Source organism: Lottia gigantea (assembly GCF_000327385.1).
Source record: "Lottia gigantea unplaced genomic scaffold LOTGIsca_18, whole genome shotgun sequence".
NCBI lineage: Eukaryota > Metazoa > Mollusca > Gastropoda > Lottiidae > Lottia > Lottia gigantea.
The window spans coordinates 1,960,749-1,980,603 of NW_008708301.1; positions in this window are offsets into that span (position 1 = coordinate 1,960,749).

Below are 19,855 nucleotides of genomic sequence, written 5' to 3' on the forward strand. Positions count from 1 at the left end.
CAAATATTGCTCTTAACCAGGGCTGTTTATTTCGCCTTATTTGCTGGACTTGTCCGTTCATCCCTCTAATATTTCTGAACATGGTTGTGTTGGCTCTAAATTCTTTTCTTTCTAGTCTGTCTAAGCTGTAAGCTCATTGGGTATCTTTGTTAAGACATAAACATGCATTATCTGAAGGAGCACAATTTATGTATTTTAGAGCAGGGATCAAAGCAATTCATTTATAAATAAATATTGGAAGGCTTTGAGAACATCTTATTGAGCTTACGTTCTATCAAACATTAACCCAATGAGTAGTAAAAAATGTAGACCATAAAGAATAATAGACGTAGCCAATCTGTAAGAAAGAGAAATAAAAAGACTAGTCATAGTTTAACCTATATTTGATTGTTCAAATATAAAAACTGGTATTTTATACCCAACAATACAACATTAAATGTTTAGAACTTCATAGTAGGTGTAGTTAATAGTGATAGGTCTACCAAGCCTATTTTGCTATATTTTATAGCCAGTTTAACATGTTTTCACCTTTTCTGAAATATGAAAATAAAACATTTTTCATCTAAAGTATAAAGGTAATTATATAAGATCTATCAATCGCATAGTACCTGCGCCTGATATCTAATACAATCTTCACACATTAAGCACATTTTCCTACAACACCCAAATATCTATAATTTATGTTATAAAACATCTGTATTCTGGGCCTAAAATTGATTTAAAAGGATTCGTACATAATTAAAAACTGATATTTCAAGGCTATTTTCCTACACAAATCAAGGGAAAAAAATGTTCAAAATGAAATATGAGATAAATATGTGAAAAGAAGGACAAGGTGAAGGTATGTGTAAAATATAAGATGACAAGGTTCACTGACTATCTATTGACTAATCTTAAATATATATAGTAGAATAGAATAGAGTGGAGCAACATCTTAGTCATCATTCTTATCCTACAATGTAAGTCAAATTGTCTGAGTCTGGTTTAGGGCAATCTATCTGGTATTGGATAGCTGCTAGCTGAGGGTTCTGGGGAAAATTGCTCTTAACCAGGGCTGTTGATTTGGACATATTTGCTGGACTTGTCCTTCTAAAATTTCTGAACATGGTTGTGTGGGCTCTAAATTCTTTTCCAGCTCGTCTAAGCTGCTTGCTAATTTTAGAGAGCTAATGCTAATTCTGTCTTTGGGGGTGGGGGGAAAGTTTGAACTGACTGTCATTCTTATATTGTCTATGATATCTAGACTTTAGAAATATTGTAGAATTCCTGTTCAGTTAGTTCAGATCATTGCTGTGAACTAAATAAGCTTATATTATTGTGAAATAATCTTATCAGTACATGCTTTTATATGATATAATATATATCTCCTCTTCCTTAGTCCTTCCTCTTTTGCCCTCCTCCTTCTAATCTCTCCCCCTTCTCTTAACTTATGGGAGCCGTGCTGGCTCAATGAGTTTGATGCTTGCTCGCTAACCTGAAAGTCTAGGGTTCAATCTCGGCATAGGTCCAGGTGATACCTTTCGATTTTTCAACCCGGTTTCCCCCTGTCAGTGATGTAGGTAAGAGGGGCTGACATTGAAAATTGAGGTCCTGTGTGCTACAGGCTGTACATGTTAGAGTTGCAAATCAAAACAGAGCAGGCTAATGCCGCTGTCCTGGCAAAATTTCCCTCATTTCCCAAATTTTGCACATCGCCTGTGTGCAGCATAGTAGGAATTAAAACTCTATTCATTTTATTTCATTTCTCTTAACTTATGATGATAATATGATATCAATATATAGATATTTGATAAGGTATGATAATATTTTGTTTTCTCGAGTCAGGTATGATAATCATGTTATTTTATTACACACCTTGATAATACAATCATATATATATTTTCCCAGGGTTGGTCTATAAGTATTACTATTATATTTATATGGTGGCTAATCTTTTTAATCAGCTCTTTATCAATTAGGATAGGTCTAATATGGTCAGAAGTCAGGACTATTGAGCTTCATTAGCCACTTGTAACATTCATATACAGGGATCTAGAATGCCCCTTTTCAATAAATTGGTCACATATAGTTCAATATAAATGCTATTAGTTTATTTGGCTGTAATATACTTTTCCCGGAATAGGTTGAGACTATCTTTGGATTTTTCAAAACGGTAAACTTTGTCAGTGGTGCAGGTTGGAAGGACTGGTATGAAAAAAAAAATATCTAGTCATTGGGATGGAACAATAAAGTGAAGCCCCATGTGATACACTAGGATGTGCATGTTAAAGACAGTTGATCGAAAAAGAGTGGGCAAATGCAACTGACCGTTGAAAAATTGTCCACATTGCGACATTGCCTGGCGTTTTCATTAGTCCATTAGGTTCACAAAAACAAGGCATAAAACTAAAACATTTTCTTTTTTTTCTTTTCACATACTAACTGTACATGTATTGGAATAAAAAGAACTACACAAGAGCAAACTTAATTTATAGAAATTTTCTAAAGCTTTGATAGTGAATTGAATTGTCTATTTAACTCTTGGGTTTTATGATCCTACATAACTAATTTCATTCGTTCACTCTGTAAACAAGAAATATATAGTTATTGATGAGGTATTAGATCATAAGGTTTCTATATAATCAATATATCTAAGGCATAACATGTATCTGGTATTGAACCTATAAATGAAGATATTAGAATCGATCTATAATCAATTTAATGTACCGGTACGGTATATAATCTTTATTAATATTTAACCAGTATCAATATTATATGAAAATACATTTCTCACAAATGTGATGAATATATGCTCACTTAATATGAAATTAAACTCTTCCTGTCTGCTCAATATCTTAAACAGCATACATTAGTTGTACAATTTAATCAAGAAACTTGAAGAAAAAAACTGGAAATGCATCAACAGGATGTAGAGTTTATATGTTGGCAATGAAATCTAATTGTTAGACAGATACACAGAGAAAATGGTTGAAGTAAGAAATAGATTAGTAGATATTTGAAATATATCACCATCTTGGGATAAATTCTGAAATGCTCTACTTGTAGAAATTGTCTCATCTCTTCTTACCAATCCCTAGACATATTGACTGTATTATTCATTAGCAGAAATTCTTCTAGTTTTTTGCTGTCTATATACTTTTTAAAGTAAGATTCAAGCCTACAGAGTAATTACCTTGAGAACATTTAAAAACAAGGGTTGAAAATCTTGAAACTGCTTAGAAGTTAGAATGTATCAAAATGAAAGGATCGTGATGGATGGTTGAATCACCTAGTAGATGATGGTGCTCATGTATTTCCCAGATCCTGTATTAAACATTGTCTTAAATGCCGAGACAAGTTGATACATAAGACTCCCAACTATATTCTACAAGTTCATTCATTCAGCCTGCAGTAGATGATGCTGCTCTGGCCTGCGTACAGTTTATTACTGCTTACTGCCATTGGAGTTTTTGAGCCCAAAGCGTCAAACATCCAAACAAAATATTTTTCAAGTTTGCATAAAATGCAGTAATTCAAGTCCACAGCACGATTGGGAGAAATTGCTGATCTAGTTCTTCAAGTATTGTTGCTCAAATAAGATTGTTTTTTATACGCCCACATTATAATGTGGACGTATATTGTCGTCACCCATGTCCGTCGGTCTGTCTGTCCACAATTGGCTTGTGAACGCGATAGAGACTACAGTTTTCATCTGATTCGAATGAAATTTGGTATGTTCATTTATATTGATGAGATTTTGGACAAGTTCAATATTCACGATTTTTCGATGAACGGTTTTTGAGTTATTGCCCTTGACTTAGCTAAAACGCATCAAAATTGGTTTGTGAACGCGATAGAGACTACAGTTTTCATCTGATTTGAAAGAAATTTGGTGTGATCACTTATAATCATGAGATCTTGGACAAGTTCGAATTTGACGATCTTTCGATGAACGGTTATTGAGTTACTGCCCTTGACTTATAAAAAACGCGTCAAAATTTGGTTGTGAACACAATAGAGACTACATTACTTATCCTATTTCAATGAAATTTAGTGTGAATATTTATAATGATGAGATCTTGGACTAGTTTGAATTTGGCTATCTTTCAACTTGGAGTTATTGCCCATGACCTAGTAAAAAGGTATCAAAATTTCTTAGCGTTAGAGGTGACAGTTAATGTCAGAATTTTATTAAATAATGTTTGTTTGTTTAAATCAACAATATCTTGCACAAATTAAATTTTTGGTATGATTTGACACAGATAGGTGACTGCCCTTGATATACTGAAAATGTATCAAGAAAGTGGGCGTATCTTGCTAGGCAACCACTTGTTCCATGTCGAGTTAACTGTATTCTGTGCACCAAAGAATTGAAAAACATTTTAAGATTTCATAATCTATTTAGCGCCAAATTACAAATTTAACTTTAGCGTGTGAAATGATACATGGTAAGGGTGAGATTGAATAAAGTGAGGTTGTTGGTGTATATCATATAACAGCTAGTTATCATTATCATATTATATTACATAAAATAAACCTTTATAATATTACATTACCGGTATCTGCTATATAGTTTATCTTAAAAACATTTAATATTTTCCTCTATTGTTCATGTAAATGATATTAATATTTTTTTTTATAGATTTATCACAATGTTTCTTGAAAAGTTGATTGAAAATTTGATCTACTTGTTATAAAATAATATTTTTGCATTTCTATTTTTCCTTTAAAAACATTTTTTTAACATCTGTAGGATGATAAACATAGACTCCTAAGAAAAATGTTAGTACTCTTTGACCAAACCGAAGAATAGATCTTCTTAATATATAATTTCACTCAAACTCAGGATTTTGATAAATGTTTGTGTGTTGCTGGAAAGTTAAATGTCACTAGCTGACATCAAATGATCTGGAAGAGTAAACATGCCCTGCCTTTTAAGTTACACCTATATTTTTATTACCTATGTAAGGTAAAAAGATTTTTAATACTCCAGTACACACCAAAGGTACTGATGTAAACTTAATAATAATCCTATTGTGGAGTACTGCAATAACCTGGAATTCAAAATAGGTTGTTGAGTTTTTTTATGTGTATCAAAGTAAATTTGGTCTGTTTCGATGAATTTCCATTTTAGTTGTCAAAGTTTTAAATTTATATATACATGGATTACCATCAATTGTTATTATTACCTATGATAGAGCCTTCATACTTACAATAGGTTGTAAACAGCCATACCTGGTAATAGAGAAATAATAGTTTTCACTTCAATAAGGTGATCATGACATAGAAAATCTTATGTTACAGTGATATCATGTGTTCTAGAAGAGTAAACACACCCTACCTTGCTATTCATCCTATAGTGAATAAGATATTAATCACAGAGACAAGTTTATTGAGATATTTAAGTTGATAATAATAGGGTAATTATTGAAGTAAAAAGTTGTATAATCTGTTATCACCATAGTGATTTAATATTTCAACTTTAATATTTACTGTTTGAATTATTGATGAAATATTTGCTACAGGCTATTTTGAATATAGTCCCAGCCAGTCTACAGATAACTAAAAATATTTAGAACAAATACTACAGGCGTATATGTAATTAAAATGATGCATTACATTGCACTGTGCAGAGTATCAGGTCAGACAAGGGGTGTAGCATGTATTTTAGTCATGATTACCTGCTAGAAAAAATCTTTGGTTATTTGCATAGACCATTTTATTGTTAGTAAAGGTGTGGGCACGTTAGCAGTCTTGGTTGGAGATTTTTGTCGCCGAAAAGGGTCAAAATCCAGCGTGTGCCTGTACTTTCAAGACCAGACTATCGCGTCCCAACAAGATTTATAATATCAAACAAGTTTTTAATTGCATGCTCCCCACATAATTATCAACAATATGGAAAATGACGGATTGGAGATTTTTGTCTCCTCGTGTGCCCGTGCCAGTCGGTGAAACTCTTGACAAGACCCCACTCAGGGACAAAAATCTCTGACCAAGATATAATATGGCATGAAAGTGGACTTGTTTATATTATGGATTACCAAATTTCACCTAATTTCAACCTATTTGACTGCTTGAATCCTTTGTTTTTACATTTTAATGCCCAAGGTACCATGTCAACAACAATCAGGAAGAGGAGAAATAAGAGATATAACATGTCCATGTGGCTTCTAAAATACCCCTTGGGGTTTTCATTGCTACCCCCCAAAGGGTATTAGTGGGAACCTAACTCTGTAAGGTGTAGGAAAGTAGGATGTATATTCCACCTCATTTCATTTGATGTAATGATCTGTATATAGTATTTTCTGGTTGATTTACAGTCATAATTTGTTGGAGGTAACAGTTGGTGTGTAAAATATAATATTATTGATTAAATACTTGATTTGAATCATTTTATACTGATTAATATCATGAGTTATAACAGAGGAGAAATATTATAAAAGCAGGCTAGATATGTCAAAGAAAGTAACATTTATTTATTTATTTAAATTACCAGGTTAGGATATTTTGAGATAGCAGGAATTAAGAAATCGATAGAAATTCAATATCCTTGAGATTTATACCTTCCGTGAAAACTAAGGCCACCTAATCTGGAGATATTGTGTGTAATAGTGTACCAGGTGTTGGCAGTGTTTATAGTTGATTTTATTTAATTATTTATGTTGGTATTGATTCAATCACAAGGTCATGGTCATCTTCATTTATTCCTATTCAATCATTTTGTTTAGACCTGTGTCAATTTTTGATCCATACCTGCTGACCAATGTCATTATAAAATAATATTAACAATATCTGATTATCGTACAGCTTAAATAATCCTCCATCGTCCCAAATATTTTAAGTTGTAAAGATATAGATTTAAAGAACACTGATAAAATTGGGTTAAATTGTTATGGGGTTGTCTGCATTATGAGATGTATTTAAATCACAACCTCTAAACTCTGTCAATATTTAAATATGAATTTATGTATTCACTGACAGAAACAGATACCAAATAAATTCTATATTATAACAGAAATAGAATATAAAGTTCCAATTGTTATCATACACAAAAAGATTTGACTTCAATATTGAGCAAGGCATCACATTAACTGAAATACTCCAGTTGCTACCGTTTTATAGAACATATTCAAGAGAATTGTTTTGTATTCAATCTGTTTCCTCTTATCTAAATGAGCCTGCCACATTCAACACAAGTCATAAATAATGTGTAAGATAGAGAATAGATTAAAACAACAGCCTGAGATAGTCAGATAGCATGTCAATACTCAAATAATGAGATTCCTATACAGCTTGGAGATATTTTGACTGGCAACAAACAACTCCCCAAATTTTAAATATGAATTCTTCTTTTATCACACTGTATAATATTGATTAAAAATGCATGCTTGGAAGAGTTCATTGAAATGCAAGGGGTGTTAGATTGGCACAGTTATAATATATATATATATACATGTACCTGGAAAATTGATTGATGCACTGAAGAAAACCAAACAAGATTCACAAAGATGAAATGTGTGCCTTTAAAGGGACACTTCTTTTTTTGTAGGTGGAAATTTTTTTTTGCTCAAATTTCTAATGACCAAAATCTATAGAAATATATCCCATAAAAACAAAAACAGAAACAGCATTTTATGGAGTTTGAATAAGACTGTGTACCTATCAATGCATCTTAAGTAGAAAATAATGATGGACTAGCCAGTGAGTCATCCACAGTTTTACTAGTACCAGTAAAAATAAAAGAAATTCAGCTATCAGAATTTACTGAACTCTTAACTATACTGGTTGATAGAAATCAATTGACTAGAGTTAGATTAGATCATCTTTCAAACTTTATTCATAGTTTTTATTCTGTTTCTCTCTCACTCAGTAATCTTGTCTCACTTGACAGAACCATTGATTTAACATAGTAACATTGTGGAATTAAGCCAGTATATAGTACATACATTTATCAAATATCAGTGCCACTGACTTTCAGACACCTCTACACTCAAACATATAAAATACATAATAATTAACATAATTAATTGCTAAAAGAGAATTAAAAAGCAACTCTCAGAAGTCAAAATCAGATGGAACCAATAAACGAGATTTTGAAAAAGGTAAACATACATTACAGAATGGTGGTAAAAGAACAATAAATTGGTCTCTAATGATGTATCTTGACTTGATAATGATTTTGGCCATAAAGCTATAATTGTGTAACAGAAAAATACCTTAGAGACTATATTGTTCACCAGCAGAATCATTTCCTTATTCAAAATATGTTTTAGACATTTGCTCTTTTTTTGTTGTTGTTGAGATAAATGGATGTTGAATAAGGGTGAAATTGGATTAGATTAGATTAATGAAGACATGCAACACCATGAAGTGTGCAATGAGGAAAAAATTGTCAGGGCTGTTGTGTGTTATAAATATAGTGTCCATAAAATCTCCCCAAAAATATAGGTAAAAGTTGAAATAATATATATTTATTTCTTCCCATCATGTTGTCAGGGCTGTTGTGTGCTATAAATATAGTGTCCATAAAATCTCTCCAAAAATATAGGTAAAAGTTGAAATAATATATATTTATTTCTTCCCATCATGTGGACTATAAGAGACAGAAACTAGAGCTTTGATGTTGAAGATGAAGAGTAAAACTGGTTGGACAAGTCGTGCTGTCAAACAAACCCTAACCTCTGTCAATACCACTACAATATTTTACATTTTAGGAATATTTCAGACCAAAACATGATTAATTTGTTTCTATGGCAACATTTTTTATTTTCTTTTATTTGTGTAATTTATTGAAAGACTTAGCTAATTGAAATTATTTTCATTCATATTATATTGAAGAGTTTCCATGACATTCTATGATTTTGCAGATGCATTCTGTTAAGTAAATGTTTATTCAAAGGTCTCAAAAGAAGTTCTCCAGCCTTGTTTTTGTGCCCTAAATACCAATTTGCACCTTTCTGATTGCTATTAGAAGTCTGCAGTTCCTGTCATTTCAGAAAGAATTGGTCAGATTATGACATTAACATCACAAATACTTTTCAAACCAAATAATGATAATGACTTCATAATTTGGTCAAGTATATCCTCAAATTACTTGATACAGACAAACCCTGTTTTGAATCCTTTTAAGAATTTAGAGTCGTTACTAATCCCACTATATAATAGTCAGGTGTTAAATAAAGTTTGGGAATCCTGTCTTCATAGTGTTCAGTATGCCCATTGAGTTGATATTACCTATCTGTTGTAGGATTGACATAATAGAAATGTCATGGTTGTTAATGATTATCACTATGTTGTAAAGTATTCAATGTGTGTCTAATGATCACTTACTCTGATTAAACAATTCATCCAGTTGCACAATACAGTTGATTAGTTGACATTGTTAAAGATACATTTTACATTAATGTCACACACAAGGGTCATCTTGTCAGGTTGGTTGGTTGGTAGTAAAGATCCCTTTTAGCAGATGCTGATATTGCAAACTAGGCAGTTGTTGGAAGTCCGATTGGTTCATTTGGATAATTGTGTGCTGTTGGTTTGGTAGTTGGTAATTTAGCTCATCTTTTATACAGGGATGACTGAAGAACTTCAAGGATAGATAATTGATGCCATTAAAGAAATGACAAAATTTGTGTTAAAAAAGTAAAGGCGGAAGAATAAAATGTCTAAGATAAATTTATGAATAGTTGAATTTACTGAAATTTAAAGAAAAAAAAAAGAAAGGAAAGATGCATGGAACCATTGAAGATAATGGTCACAGATTATACAAGGATAGATGATTGAATAAGTAGACAAATTAAAGGGGCATTCCGCTTTATTTATAAACCATTTTCATTATCAAAAACTGAGAGTACTAATTGTTAATTAAGCAGTTTGACCTAGTTTCTTTGATGGGCTTTATAATGGCAAGTTATATTTAGTTGAAATCTTTAGAAATGAGACATATTTCTCTACAATTAGGCGTTTATTTTACAGTAGTTTTCTAACATCTTCCAAAAAACATAAGGAATGTTTAAAGAATATGTAACCTATTACGCTAAGTTTAAGCTTTAAAAAATTAACTGCTGAATTTTTTTAGTTAAAACTTTCTGATACTTAATGGGATACATTTCTATAGATTTTGGTTTATAGTTTTTACGAATTTGAGCAACAATATTTTTGACCTACAAAGAAGCTAAATGTGCCTTTCAGTATTAGTTTTATGAAATGTTTCTTCAAAAGCATTATTGAACCCTATTGAATAGAGCCTACAATCTATAATATTTTGTTAATTAATTCATTCAATTATCACATGTAGGGTTCTGAAATCTCAAGCTTAATATTAAACTGTTAGTTCACTATCAAAACATAAATCAAAACATCCATCTATACACTGAGATCAGATTAAACAAAACTTTAACTTAAATGTCTTATTACACAAAATTAAAAGTTATGTTTGTGGTATTGATACAAACCTTCTCAAATATGAACAAAATTAGAGATGGATATTTAAGAGATCAAACATTTGTATGAGAAAAGTTATTTTTGGGGGCATTATATAAAACTTGAATTAGTAAAGTTTTATTCTCTCAATAAATTATAGTATGAATGAGATTTACATGACCGGTAAAATATGAACCAGGTCAAGGTATTGAATTAAAATGTGTCATTTAAAGTCAATAATGTCTTTCTAAAGATAAGGTGTCATACTATGCATACAGTATTCAAATTTTTATCGTTTTAGAAAAGTAGGATGTTAATCTCCTATTTCATTATGATATCACAAGATGAGAGATCAAATTGTGTCATTTTTATACGCCCACATTATAATGTCGTATATAGTCGTCGCCTCTGTCCATCTGTCTGTCCGTTCGTCCACAATTGGCTTGTGAACACAAGGCTACAGTTTTTATCTGATTTTAATAAAATTTGGTGTGATCAATTATATTCATGAGATCTTGGTCAAGTTTAAATTTGAAGATTTTTTGATGAACGTTTTTTAAGTTATTGCCCTTGACTTAGGAAAAACTCGTCAAAATTTGTTTGTCAACTGAGACTACAGTTTTTAACTGATTTTAATAAAATTTGGTGTGATCATTATTACTGATGAGATTTTGGACAAGTTCGAACTTGGCGATCTTTTGATGAACTTATTGCCCTTGACTTAGAAAAAACGCATCAAAATTTGTTTATGAAATTTGGTGTGAATATTTATAATGAGATCTTGGACAAGTTCGAACTTGACAATGTTGGGATGAATTTTTTTTAGTTATTGCCCTTGACTTATGAAAAACGCATCATGATTTATTTGTGGACACAATAGAGTCTACAATTTTCATCCGATTAGAAAGAAATTTGGTGTGATCATATATAATGATGAGATCTTGGACAAATTCAAATTTTTCAATCAACGGAATTTGAGTTATTGCCCTGGACTTAGTAAAAACGCTTTGAAATTTGTTGGCTTGTAAAAGCGAAAGAGGTGACAGTTTATGTCAATTTTATTAAATTTTGTGTGTTTGTTTAAATAAACAATATCATGCACAAATTAGAGTTTTGGCACGATTTTACGCAGATTGGTGACCGCCCTTGATATACAGAAAATGTATCAGGGAAGTGGTCGCATCTTGCTAAGCAACCACTTGTATGATTTCAAGTCTATGATGTCTCATTGTAAAGGTAGTGTTAGTATGTATAGTAATAGTGTTATTAAATAATTAAAAAATGTGCATTTTTATATGGTTAATGTCTTGTTAAGGTGTTATGTATAATATAATACATAAAGTTATCAAGAGTAATCTGAAACTTGCTCTTTCTAGCATGATATAGCTTATATTCATCTCATATCCTCTATTCACATTTTTCCACAATCTTGCACTCATTGTAGTCTCCCACTTCATCTCAAGTCATCAACTCCAGAGTTAATGAATATAGTGTTCTACATTTTTGTAGATGTGAATTTAACAAAAATGTACATGTCAATAATATATCAAAATTGGTTTACAACTTGCCACAATATGATATGTATTATGTATTAAGTATAGGATATATCTATGTTTAGAGATGAAAAAAGATAAAGTGGTAAACATGGAACAACACATTGGTACTTTGTATGTGCCACTTTCCAACACTTTCAATAGTTTTAAAATATGGTTTAATGGTTATCCAGATGGTGTCATGGCTTTGCTGGGTATCAATATATATACATCAGAGAAGATGAGTCCTACAGCCCTTGATCATTCAAGATGAACTAGAATGACAAAGCGAAGTGTGTCTTGTAGTTGTAGTGTATCTAAAAATTGTGTCATATATAACTAGATCTGTGAGTAGTAATATCTTGTATACAGGAGAGTATAATGTTATATGTGTGTAAATCGGTTATTGTTTGATTATCACGGAGGTGTCAAGAGTATTAACGTGATATTGTTATGAGGTCAATCTAGTTTGGCGTACTGCCGTTAAAAACTAAGCTGTTAAAACAAATGTAGTAGTAAGTGGACAGTTGGTCATTCGTGTTTATTTTGTCAATAATCTTTTCGTCTGTTTCTTTTAGAGGGAGATAATTCACGTGTCCAGGCATCTTGATTGATTTAGCAACTTTGAGTAATGTCTATTTTCTAATTCTATTCAGTCTTTGGGATTTGCACATACCTTTAGCCCAGAATCAACTTTTTCCTATTTGGGGTAAATTGGTTAATTTGAAATGAATGTGGCACATGCTCGAATAAAGCAAATTTGGAGGGCCCAGATCTCTTTGGAATATGTCTTTTGATTAGGTGCTAATAGAAGTTATCAATTGTGCATTCCAAAATGAAATTGTATGGGGTTGTAATGACCTTTCATGAAACTTGATTAACATTACTGTTATTGAAAGACTGGTAAGTTCTTTTTTAAGAAAAGTCATCTGAACTTTAGAAGTTATGAATAAGATATAAGGATGATAAATGAGGAATGTTTAAAAGATATAGTAGTTGATGAACATATTTATAGTTTATAGATAAAATCTACCTGTATATTGTAAATCATTGAACCAGAAAGACCAGTTAGTTGGTCCTTGGTATGTCAGTTGTAGGGTAGGTTGATGGTATGGACAAAGAGGTCAGATTAAGTGTGGGTGGATACTGTGACTATGTTTTTGTTTCTCAGATTTCTGCAATTACTTTTATTTTGATTCAGATGTCCATAAGCCAATAAATATACAAGTTACTAGAAATATTATTGTTATTATTCTGTGGGCGGACAAATGGCTTTGTGCTCGCAGTATTTGCAATAAATCTAAAGACAGCACTTCTTTGAGTTTAAAGTGCCAAAGGGATATATTTTTTACCGAATTGTAATTCATTTTTAATACTTACCTATTGACCATGATTTCAAAAGATAAAATCTAGAAACTTGCATGTTCACAATGAGAGCACCAACTAATATTACATTTAACAGTAGTTCAAAACAAAAAAATCCATCAGACATGAGATAGTAAGTTAAATGATGCCTTTTGCTTCAGGAAAAATGAGGTAATAATTGGTTGATAAATGGCTGTATGTTATTCAGTGTAATAGTTGGTTGTTTTGAGTTGATATCAGATGCACTCTTTTGTACAAACAAACCAACCAGGTTGGTTAATTGTTTATCATATTATCAAGATAGAGTAGTTACTTATAATGTGTTTTAGGACATGCATACATTTATTGGACAAACGTAAAATGCTCTTTGGGAGCAGTCTTCATTTAGTATAAGATATTTGTCAATCTTGTCAAGAACACTGCTTTTCCTCATATTAAAGATGGAAGCACTGGTTTGAAAGAAAGAATTAAATTTATGATGTTTGGATTTGGGTGTGTACTCTCTGAAACAGGAACTACAAGTAAAAAAAAATATAATTTCAGGACAAAGTCTTGAAAAATTTAATTGACAAGAGCTGACATTATTTTTTTGAAATCTGTTAAGGATGAACAAATATTTCATCAAGGCAAAATTTTAAAATTAGATGCATGAAGAAATTCAGCTCTTCATTGAATGATGATGGAAATTAACCTAACCTTAAACAACAAATCAACTAAAGTAGTTGTGTGAAAATTTTATCTGATTAAGGAAGTTTTGAATTTTATCAGTTCATGATTTCTATAAACATAGATCACTGTTAAGGGGCAAATTTAGTAATGCATTTAAGAGGGGTTGCTAACAATGGATATTTCTAGAGGATTCTGTCCACTTAAATAAAGCCTCTTGGCAATTGTCATTTGAGAATTCCCTGTACTGAAGATCACCAGACGATCTTCAGGACTTGAGTAGAGTGATGATTAGGCCCCTCACAGTTTCCCGCCTTCACCCAACTAGCGTGATCTGCGATTGGTGTTATCTTTGTAAGATATGCAATAGTCACCTCAACCTTAGTGGTTAGAGGACAGTGTAATACTGAAGAAGTGTTTATTTCGTTACTTTCTTGTAGAAATTAAAATCTTACAATCTGGTAGAAGTTGGAACATTAATGAGGTACACGTGTCTTTGAGGGATCTCTGTATGAATATATAGGAATTGATGGTTTGTTCTTAACAGTACCAATAGCGATTTAAAGTGAACTGATTTGTGATACATATGGATATCAGTGATATGTTGTATTGAAAAAAAAAATAGTGAACAAAAATTAGTGAGGATAGATTTTATCAATTGACATAATAACTTGAAATAAGTGATATTAATTGTTTTGAAATGAGCTGATCTTTTGAATGAAATGAAACATGTTAAGTGAAAAGTTCTGTATTTGACACTGTAAATTTTACATATGCCAATATGGTTCTTAAATATGTTAGTTAGAATGTCATGTTATAGAATTGTATTAACACATCATAATTTCCTATGTTTAGATTAATGTCTTTCATAGTGTTTCAGAAATTCCCGCTTTGGTGATTCAAATTCATATTGAATTTTGACTAGATTATTTAGATCAGAGAGCTGACATTAGATTATAATAAATTTGAAAGAGATAATCCTTTTACTGAAGATACTATTTTTATACTATCAAATATTACTAACATCATTTGACCACACCCAGTCAATTTGTCATATATATTCAACTTAACTTCTTTGGAAAGACAAATTTTCTCAGGTGGTTGTAAGGTATTTTTGATCAATCTATTATAGAATGTGCTATTATTATTATGATGGTTTGGGTATGATGGGACTAAATTTTTAGGTCCAGCAGTTCGAGGACTAATTGTGTACTGCTCATATTTTGTCTTACTTTTAAGTATAAATCAACATTGAAAGTATTAAATAGAGTTATCTCCCATTGTACTAGTTCTAAAGCTGATAATTTTTTTTTCTGAAATTTTAACATTAACAAAGGTTTGGGATATTTTCAGTTGATATTTGTTGGAGGAAAGTGTCTTTTTATTCAAGAAATATTCACCAAATATTTATCACCACAAAGTCAGTCACTCAGTAAAACTATCAGTACTGAGGATATTCAACTAAAATTTAAAAAATGGCAGCAAAATTGGATTTACCATCAAGAAAAAATGATAAAAATAACAATATTGGGTTGTCTATTTTCAGGAAGGATTAGAAGTAAAAGATTAAAGTGGATTATCTGTAGCTAGTTTATTTTAAACCAACAACATGGTGCTTCTTATAAAGGTAAGTTTTATGTCATCATCAGCCCTATTTACCCCTTTTAGAAACGCACTGGCTCAGCGATGACATACAGGTTAAGATGTGTGAACTAATTCCCCCTTTGGATGATATCAGTCAGAAGGTCTGGTCTGTTATGGAAAAGGTTAAGTTCAGTTGTTGAAGTTAATGAAGCCAGGTGGTGTGCTCATGGAGCTGGAGGATTTTGGATGTCTTCATAGTTATTCCATTGAAAAGGAGTAACTAGAGATGAACTTGCTTATGAATTATAATGAAAATTAATTTCCCCAGGGGTCTGTATTCAGTAAGATCCAGCATTTAATTAACTTATACAAATCTGATTGATACAATGACAAATCAGAAGTATTAGAATTGTATATACAATATATATTTTTGTGCTATGAGTGGTGAACCTTTAGAGGTGAATTTAACTGTTGTTGAGGATTATTAAGTCCAAATTACCAATTTTATGTGAGGGTTATGCACCGTGAGATATTTTCAATATGGACGAAACAGGTTTAAATTTTAAAGATTCTTGTAGGAAGTCTTATCATGAAAAGGGTAGTGACTGTGCTGGTGGTAAGCGTTCAAAGGAACATGCTACAAACAGTCATGAATTTAAAGAAAATGACTGTAATTTAGAAAAGTGCTAATTACATTTACATGTAATATGAATATAATTGTTATTGTCATGTAATGAAATAAAATGATTGAACTGGCAAATTGCTGACTCTCATAATATACCACCTTCATTAAGAGAGTGGTCTACTGTATATGTATTTTAAGACAAGCTGTTTGTGATGTTTGGATTTTATGGTTAAAATAATCTAAAAAAGACTTACCTTGAATTCCATATTGTTAACATTTCAAGATTACCATCTTTTATAGTACCAGTAACTTTTAAAGCTATGTAATCATCATTTTATCACATGGATAACACTGCTAGGAGATTGTGTAAAGGTTTTATTATGTTTCTGAGTTAGTTTATAAACTTTGCAAAAGCAATATTTGATGTCTTTTTGGCAAAGTTTATACCAGAAACCAAAATGATTCTGTATCCATAAAGTGCTAGTTTGTGTTTCATACTATTATATTTCAGTCCTCACATTCCTTTAGTGTTTTATCAGTCTAGTCTGTTATCTGTATAATAAACTAAGGGCCTGTAATATAATATAGGTAGAATAAGGAGGTGTATAATAAAATAATCTCTGTATATTTTAAGGGGCAATATAAACTTTATATTTGCACTGTAATAATTTATTACTTCTCATGCTTTAAAGCCGTAAAGATTTAAAAATTTGAATACTTGAATGTATAGAAAAGAAAAAAATAATCTGATAGAGTTGATAAGTCATATATATATATACCAGAAAAGTACCATTCCACTTCACAATGACATACTTTGTCTTAAACCTTGTGACTGCAATAACCAATTAACCATCTTTCTTGTATCAGAGAAGTTTGTGAATGTAGCAATTTGATTAGATTATACTCCAGAAAATACAGTCAATCATAGCCCTTGAAAGACAGATTTGGAACATTCTGGCTTATTGTTGACAATCTATCTGTCTTGGGATACGATTGGCTGTATTTGTTGACAATCCAATCAAATTGCTGCATTCCGTGATACAAGAAAGGTAGCTAATGCAGTCAAGGTAGTCAATAAGTTTTAAAATTGTGAAGGTGCAGCAGTGTAGGTTTCTTGTAGAATGATAGTTTGCTCTGACAAAAATAGAGGTGTGGTCTTAGAGGGTTTATCAGTATTATTTACTAAATAATTGTTGAAAGTCTTTATAAGAAGTGACTCAGGATGTTGAAAATAAATTTTCAGTCAATGATATTAGTAACTGACAATTAAGATTTAAATGAATTCAAATAAAATTTGTTCTTTGTTTTTCGATTAGACATTTTAACACAGGTTAAAATTAAATCAATGCTTAGTAAATTTGTTTACGTCAACAACTCAAATAGACTGGTAACACAAACTTCATTGACGAATATTTTATTAGCCTTTGTGGAATTCAGACATCCTTAACGCTAATGTTAATTTCTTGATCAGAAACTTCCCAATAACAGTTTAACTTTCATATTGACGATAATTTTCTTTGTATTGTATTGTATCAACAAGTTACATTTCTATTTGCAAATAAGACTCATCGATGAGGTCTAAATGCTGTTCTTAAATCTAGTTATTTCTTTGACTGGTTGTTGGAGACTACTTGTTGGGCGTTATTTTATGTTACCTCTGATTTTAAGTGTGGAAGACTTATGTGTCAGCAATTGTAAGACAAGAAGATCAACACTGCTGCAAATATATTATTTTTACATAGATATTTCAATACTGTGATGATTTGTAAGACTTATTGATCTGGACAACTGTTCACGTGTGTGTCGTTTTGAAACTTATTCATCCAGACATAGATGAAAATTGGTCTGATTTTTGGTGAAAATTAAAACACAATGGTATGTTAAAGTTTTGTTGGGAAATATCTGGAAATTACCAGATGTAATTGGTGTCTGATGAGTTGATATGGAAAAGTTCTGGATTATTTGAATATTATTGAAAAGATCGTCAAAGTGGCAATTAGTATTAGAAAATGATATGTGGTTATCCTTGTGCACATTGTTTCATTGCTAGATAGGTAGGTAGATGATGTTGGCTTCCAGCTGATGTTGATGTCACAAACTATGTAGTTGTTGGTAGTTGATTTGGTTCAAATTGGATGATTCGGGTTGTTGGTTTGGTTGTCGATAGCTTCATTGTTGTCATTAACTGCATTTAGTAGGACTAGTACCGCCACTTTTGTACTGTACATAAGCTTGTGAAACAACAGGATATGGAATGAAATAGGAATGAATTGCATTTTAAAGTTATCTAGAACTAAAAGATGTAAACCTTCATCTAATTTCATTAAAAGTAAAATAAAAACTGTAAACTTCACAAACTATAACTAGAATAAAAGTCAAAAAACCTGAAATAAAGTGATTTATTGTTCAATTCCATATTGTCCAAATGTGAATCTCTGACCCTTGTGAGCAGATAAACACTAGCAAGAGACTTAAAAGTGATATGAATCTGACATAGTTTATTATTCAGATAAAGTTGGTATGTAATTTGAAGAATGTTTACTGTAATAACTGATTGAACGTATATCATATATATATATATATTCAGTACTATATAGTCATATTGACAGGGCTTTAACCAACACCCTAAATCTCTTTACTGACCCCTTATCTCTAACCCTACTATCTCCGCCATTTTACTTTTGCTTGTACAGGCTCCATACATCATGCCTGTACGTCACAATCGATTTAAAGGAATTCTTCACAGAGTAAGTTTGGATTTTTTTGATTTTTTCAACTATGATTTATGGTGTTTCAAAATTCAGTTTAGATTAAGTTTTGTCTTGTTTGGATCATGAAAATAAACGTAGCTAGAGAACATCAACAGTTGTTGTCCTCTCAAAATATAATTGAAGGAAAAGAAAAGCTGGTTTGTAAGTGAGTGTTACATTTATAATATTTGGATGTATGACTAAACACACTTTAATAAAGAGCTGAAAATTTGAAGACAATCTAGTGACATTTGAGCAGTTGTATTTATGGTTTGGGTATTCTTTGCTAAAATTAATAAATTATTAGAATTGGAAATTTAGTGGGAAAAGCATGTCATAATCCTGTTTGGATCCTCTGGGTTGGGACAATTGAGAGGAGTAAAGTTTTATGTGAAGGCAATAATATTTGTTTGTATCTTTCTGTTCATGATCTAAATAGCAATGAAACTCATTTTGTGGTGGTTTTTGGTCTTCAAATAGTAAATGAAAACTGTAGTTTTCTTCTTTTGCTGAATATGGACAATGCTATTTTAAGATTTTATATTATCTGTGTTTTTTAATAGGGTAAAGTAGTTATCCTATTACGTAGACTAATTTCAATCTCATGTCAAATTTGCCGGGGTTTTTTGGCAGTAGTCTTATGGATTGCCATGTGGACAGGTATTTTATGGTGGTGATTGCAGACTGCCAATTGATATTATGCAGTAGCTGTGTTTGTTTGTTAATAAATGTGATCTTGAATAAACAGTATTAATATTATAATCTGATATACACTGTCAATCTCAGGATATATTGTCATGGTAGGGATAATGTCAATCAGCATGGGGTAAAAGGGGTTTCTCAATCCCTCTTCCACATAAATAGTATAATATTGCTGTTATACATACAGTAACTCACTGGAACTTCTCTTATTGACCCATTGTTATTTTGAT